The sequence below is a fragment of the Schistocerca cancellata genome, chromosome 3 (genome assembly GCF_023864275.1).
Source record: "Schistocerca cancellata isolate TAMUIC-IGC-003103 chromosome 3, iqSchCanc2.1, whole genome shotgun sequence".
In the NCBI taxonomy this organism is placed as follows: Eukaryota; Metazoa; Arthropoda; class Insecta; order Orthoptera; family Acrididae; genus Schistocerca; species Schistocerca cancellata.
In genome coordinates, this window is record NC_064628.1 from 413,539,911 (window position 1) to 413,546,120 (window position 6,210).

A 6,210-nucleotide genomic window follows, 5' to 3' on the forward strand; every position below is an offset into this window, starting at 1 on the left:
CTTTGAAGAGAGAGTTCAAAAGTACGTGAAACCGTTCTGGGGTAAACGTGAGAAGTCCAAAAGGTCGAACGGGTGAGATTCACGCCCATCCGGCCACTGGCTCCCGCCCTCGGCAGATGGGGCCGGCCGCCCGCGCGGAGCAATCCGCGGCGGGGTCGTGTCCGGTTGCCTTTCCACTCGCCGCGGGGTGGGGCCGTTCCGGTGTGCGGTGGGCCGCACTTCTCCCCTAGTAGGACGTCGCGACCCGCTGGGTGCCGGCCTACGGCCTGGGTGCGCAGCCTGTCCTTCCGCGGGCCTCGGTTCGCGTCTGTTGGGCAGAGCCCCGGTGTCCTGGCTGGCTGCTCGGCGGTATATCTGGAGGAGTCGATTCGCCCCTTTGGGCGCTCGGGCTCCCGGCAAGCGCGCGCGGTTCTTCCCGGATGACGGACCTACCTGGCCCGGCCCCGGACCCGCGCCGCTGTTGGCTCGGGATGCTCTCGGGCGGAATAATCGCTCCCGTCAGCGGCGCTTCAGCTTTGGACAATTTCACGACCCGTCTTGAAACACGGACCAAGGAGTCTAACATGTGCGCGAGTCATTGGGCTGTACGAAACCTAAAGGCGTAATGAAAGTGAAGGTCTCGCCTTGCGCGGGCCGAGGGAGGATGGGGCTTCCCCGCCCTTCACGGGGCGGCGGCCTCCGCACTCCCGGGGCGACTCGTCCTCATTGTGAGGTGAAGCGCACCTAGAGCGTACACGTTGGGACCCGAAAGATGGTGAACTATGCCTGGCCAGGACGAAGTCAGGGGAAACCCTGATGGAGGTCCGTAGCGATTCTGACGTGCAAATCGATCGTCGGAGCTGGGTATAGGGGCGAAAGACTAATCGAACCATCTAGTAGCTGGTTCCCTCCGAAGTTTCCCTCAGGATAGCTGGTGCTCGTACGAGTCTCATCCGGTAAAGCGAATGATTAGAGGCCTTGGGGCCGAAACGACCTCAACCTATTCTCAAACTTTAAATGGGTGAGATCTCCGGCTTGCTTGATATGCTGAAGCCGCGAGCAAACGACTCGGATCGGAGTGCCAAGTGGGCCACTTTTGGTAAGCAGAACTGGCGCTGTGGGATGAACCAAACGCCGAGTTAAGGCGCCCGAATCGACGCTCATGGGAAACCATGAAAGGCGTTGGTTGCTTAAGACAGCAGGACGGTGGCCATGGAAGTCGGAATCCGCTAAGGAGTGTGTAACAACTCACCTGCCGAAGCAACTAGCCCTGAAAATGGATGGCGCTGAAGCGTCGTGCCTATACTCGGCCGTCAGTCTGGCAGTCATGGCCGGTCCTTGCGGCCGGCCGCGAAGCCCTGACGAGTAGGAGGGTCGCGGCGGTGGGCGCAGAAGGGTCTGGGCGTGAGCCTGCCTGGAGCCGCCGTCGGTGCAGATCTTGGTGGTAGTAGCAAATACTCCAGCGAGGCCCTGGAGGGCTGACGCGGAGAAGGGTTTCGTGTGAACAGCCGTTGCACACGAGTCAGTCGATCCTAAGCCCTAGGAGAAATCCGATGTTGATGGGGGCCGTCATAGCATGATGCACTTTGTGCTGGCCCCCGTTGGGCGAAAGGGAATCCGGTTCCTATTCCGGAACCCGGCAGCGGAACCGATACAAGTCGGGCCCCTCTTTTAGAGATGCTCGTCGGGGTAACCCAAAAGGACCCGGAGACGCCGTCGGGAGATCGGGGAAGAGTTTTCTTTTCTGCATGAGTGTTCGAGTTCCCTGGAATCCTCTAGCAGGGAGATAGGGTTTGGAACGCGAAGAGCACCGCAGTTGCGGCGGTGTCCCGATCTTCCCCTCGGACCTTGAAAATCCGGGAGAGGGCCACGTGGAGGTGTCGCGCCGGTTCGTACCCATATCCGCAGCAGGTCTCCAAGATGAAGAGCCTCTAGTCGATAGAATAATGTAGGTAAGGGAAGTCGGCAAATTGGATCCGTAACTTCGGGATAAGGATTGGCTCTGAGGATCGGGGCGTGTCGGGCTTGGTCGGGAAGTGGGTCAGCGCTAACGTGCCGGGCCTGGGCGAGGTGAGTGCCGTAGGGGTGCCGGTAAGTGCGGGCGTTTAGCGCGGGCGTGGTCTGCTCTCGCCGTTGGTCGGCCTCGTGCTGGCCGGCGGTGCAGGATGCGCGCGCCTGCGCGGCGTTCGTGCCCCGGTGCTTCAACCTGCGCGCAGGATCCGAGCTCGGTCCCGTGCCTTGGTCTCCCACGGATCTTCCTTGCTGCGAGGCCGCGTCCGCCTTAGCGTGGTCCTCCGGGGGCGCGCGGATTCTCTTCGGCCGCCATTCAACGATCAACTCAGAACTGGCACGGACTGGGGGAATCCGACTGTCTAATTAAAACAAAGCATTGCGATGGCCCTAGCGGGTGTTGACGCAATGTGATTACTGCCCAGTGCTCTGAATGTCAACGTGAAGAAATTCAAGCAAGCGCGGGTAAACGGCGGGAGTAACTATGACTCTCTTAATGCTCACATGATGCGTCATATACGGATCCCCTCTATCCACTCCTCAGCATCCTAGCGATGTCGAGTGGAGGATGGTTCGCTTAGCCTCTCGGTGGGAAATCCTAGCTCTGGCCTTCTCGTGGCAGGGGTCGTGAGAGGTTCTTAGGAAGATTATGCTTGGGTATAACTCTTCCAAAGTTCCTCGACAGACAGAGCGGGGTGAACTTTCGGGGCTTGGGGGTTGCCGCCCCCCTGCCCCTGTTTCAGCTGGCCCCAACGCAAGGAAGAAAGCAGGTAGCGGTACTCCCGCTGGAGACGCCGCGCCAGTCGTTGGGTCAGCATCCGACGCCGCCAGTTCGGGTCGAGCCGCATTGCCGGCCATCACACGTCCCGAGTGCCACCGGACCTTCACCACCAAGACAGGTCTCGGTGTACATCGTCGCCGCGCCCATCCTGCCGCAGCCAACGCAGAGGTGACCACCGAGAGGGTAAAGGCCAGGTGGTCTAGTGAAGAGCTGCTACGCCTGGCCCACTCTGAAGCAGCACTTACGCTCAAGGGCACCCGGTTCCTAAATCAAGAGCTTGCAAAGGCGTTCCCGAATCGTTCCCTCGAGTCAAAGGGCAGCGTCGTGGAACAGCCTATAGGAACCAGGTCGCCGAGTTTGTTGCTGCCCTCTCTGCTTTTGGGGCGGGGTCGCCTCCATCTGTTGCAGCTGTGGAGCCTGCCGGTTCCTGTGCAGCACCCCCTCTCCGTCTGCAGCTGTTGATACTGTCGACCAAGCTGTCTGGTCGGCCTTGGTAGCCCTCCCGTCGTCTGGGTCTAGGTACAGAGCAGTCGATGACATCCTGGCGCTTGGGCCAACGACATCGGCCTCAGTCATAATGGGCATGCTTTCGGCTGCCCTTGACGCCATTGGCAGCAGGGAACCATCGCTAAATCCTGTTGCCTCCCGCCGGATGTCTGAGCCACGAGGGACGAAGCGGGCTCTGCGGAGGAGAGAGTACGCCCTCTGTCAGCAGGCCTTTTCAAAGAGCGCTGCTCGCTGCATCAGCGGCCTTCTGGATGGAACGCTCCTTCACCCACCACCCCCTATTCCTGGGTTGGTGGAGTTTTGGAAGGACCTTTTCACCCGGCGACCATCTGGCCGGGTGGACCGTCTGGAAGGTCGGCTGTTGCCCTCCTCCATCGAGGTTCCCTTCGAACAGCTGTGGGCGCCTATTACGATGGAGGAAGTTGCTTCAGCGCTCCCCCCTCGTCGCTCTGCTGCAGGCCCAGACCGACTGACACCGGCCCAGATTCGCCGTATACCCCATGAGGTCCTCCTTAAAATCCCTAACCTTTTCCTCTTGACCCGTCGCCTCCCATCCCGTCTTCTCCAAGCCCGTACATCCCTGTTGCCCAAGAAGGCCGCCCCAGCATCCCCCGCTGACTTCCGTCCGATCACGGTTTGCTCAGTCCTCGCTAGGGTCTTCCATAAGATCCTGGCGGGCCGTCTGATGCGGACCTGTGTGCTGGACGGGCGTCAGCGGGCTTTCCTTCCTCAGGATGGGATGCTGCACAATATGTTCTTGTTGGACCTGGCGATGACTCAGGCCAGGGCAAACTGTCGCTCCCTCTATGTTGCGTCCCTGGATGTGTCCAAGGCTTTCGACTCGCTAGACCATGGTGCCCTGAGGCCCGCCCTGAGGGCACATGGTCTGCCTGACGAGTTCATTGGATACGTCCTGGGATGCTATGAGGATGGGGTGACGATGATCTCTGGTCCTGGGATTTCGCTGGGTCCAGTGCGGCCTTCAAGGGGTGTTAGGCAGGGCGATCCACACTCTCCTATCCTTTTCAACCTTTCCATAGACCTCATGCTTGCTCGCCTCCCAGATTACATTGGTGCCAATGTGATGGGACGACGTCTCAACGCTGCTGCCTTCGCTGACGACCTCCTGCTGTTCGCCGAGACTCCAGGAGGGCTCCAGGACCTCATTGATGCAGCAACATCTGCCCTTGGGGACCTTGGTCTCCAAGTCAATCCCGGAAAGTGCTTCACTCTCGCCCTGACGGCTTCTGGCCGTGAGAAGAAGGTTAAGGTCGACGACACTGCGACCTTCAGGGCTGGGTATACCATCCTCCCAGCCCTGGGGATCGAGAGCACTTTCCGGTATCTTGGCCTGGAGTTCTCCACGTGCGGACGCAGTCTGTTTCATCCGAGGCGGGAGGTCGAGCGACAGCTGACCGTCCTGTCCAAGGCACCACTAAAGCCACAACAGCGTTTGCACGCCCTCAGAACCGTCGTCTTGCCAGGGATACACCATGGCTTGGCCCTTTCGAGGACCCGCCTAGGAGCCCTGTCAGCAATGGACACCACCATCCGCGCCGCAATTAGATCTTGGTTGTGCCTGCCAGCGGACGTCCCTGTTGGTTACTTCCATGCCCCTGTGTCATCTGGGGGGTTGGGAGTGCCATCAGCGCGCTGGCTAGGGCCTCTTCTGCGGCGGAACCGGCTCGCAAAGATGCGAGCATTGGGTGTCCTATCTGACAGGACAGCAGACGACGTTCTGGGGCGTGAGATTGGGAGGCTTGAGCAGCAACTACGGGGTAATAATACGGTCATTAGAACTTCCAACCAAATGGGCCGGATGTGGGCTGAACGGTTGCATCTGTCGGTGGACGGCGCTGCCCTTAAGAAGTCTGCCCGAACACCAGGGCAGCATCGCTGGGTCGACGATCCTCGACTAGCGATCACAGGCCGCGACTTTATCTCCTGCATCCGTACGAGGATCAATGCCCTTCCAACCCGGGCACGGTTGCAGCGAGGTCGTGCTGGTGATACTACCTGCCGGGCTGGCTGCATCGCTAAGGAAACTGCAAATCACGTTGTCCAGCACTGCTTCCGAAGTCACGACGCACGAGTTAAGCGACACAACGCCCTAGCGTCTTACGTCGCCCAGGGACTTCGTCGCAGGGGCTTCGATGTCCACCTGGAGCCCCACCTCAGGACATCCGAGGGACTGAGGAAGCCGGACATCGTGGCAGTTCGTGGCGATGCAGCCTATATCATCGATGCCCAGGTGGTTGGTGTCAATCTTGACATCGACGAGTGTCACCAGCAGAAAGTCGCGGTTTACAATAGGGAAGCCGTCCACCAGGCGATTAGGAGTCAGACCCCAGCAGCCAAGACCATCACCACCTCTTCAGCTACCATCTCCTGGAGGGGGGTGTGGTCACCCACATCTGCACAGGATCTGCGGCAGCTTGGATTTAAGGACCACCACTTTGCGGCGATATCAACAAGGGTACTCATTGGGACTGTGATGGCGGCACGGCGGTTCGACACTATGACTGCCATTAGGCGCACGATGCCCCGGACTGGTGTTGGGTGATGGCCCAATTATATGTTCGTCTACGCTGCTGCCTGGCGTCTTTCCACAGGCACAACACCATCTATATTCACGTCTCTTCCTGTCTGTCTAATGTTTGTTTTTGTAGATGTCATTTGTAAACCCACTTTGTGGGTATCTATTTCTTTATGTATGTTCACGTAGACGTGAATAAAGACGGCTTAAATAGCCAAATGCCTCGTCATCTAATTAGTGACGCGCATGAATGGATTAACGAGATTCCCGCTGTCCCTATCTACTAGCTGCGGCTGTCTCATGCTATGTGCCCCGATTTGTGTGGGCTCATGGTTGGGAATAGGCAGCGGGGGAAGGTTGCGTCTCGAACATCTTAGCCTCTCCTTCCCAAGTGCCC

At 59.2% G+C, this 6,210-nt stretch overlaps 1 pseudogene; it reads left to right on the top strand.

Moving 5' to 3' along the window:
• The window catches only part of LOC126177271 (large subunit ribosomal RNA), a 2,967-nt pseudogene extending 388 nt beyond the window's left edge, over positions 1-2,579 (top strand).
• The last annotated feature ends 3,631 nt before the right edge of the window (positions 2,580-6,210 follow it).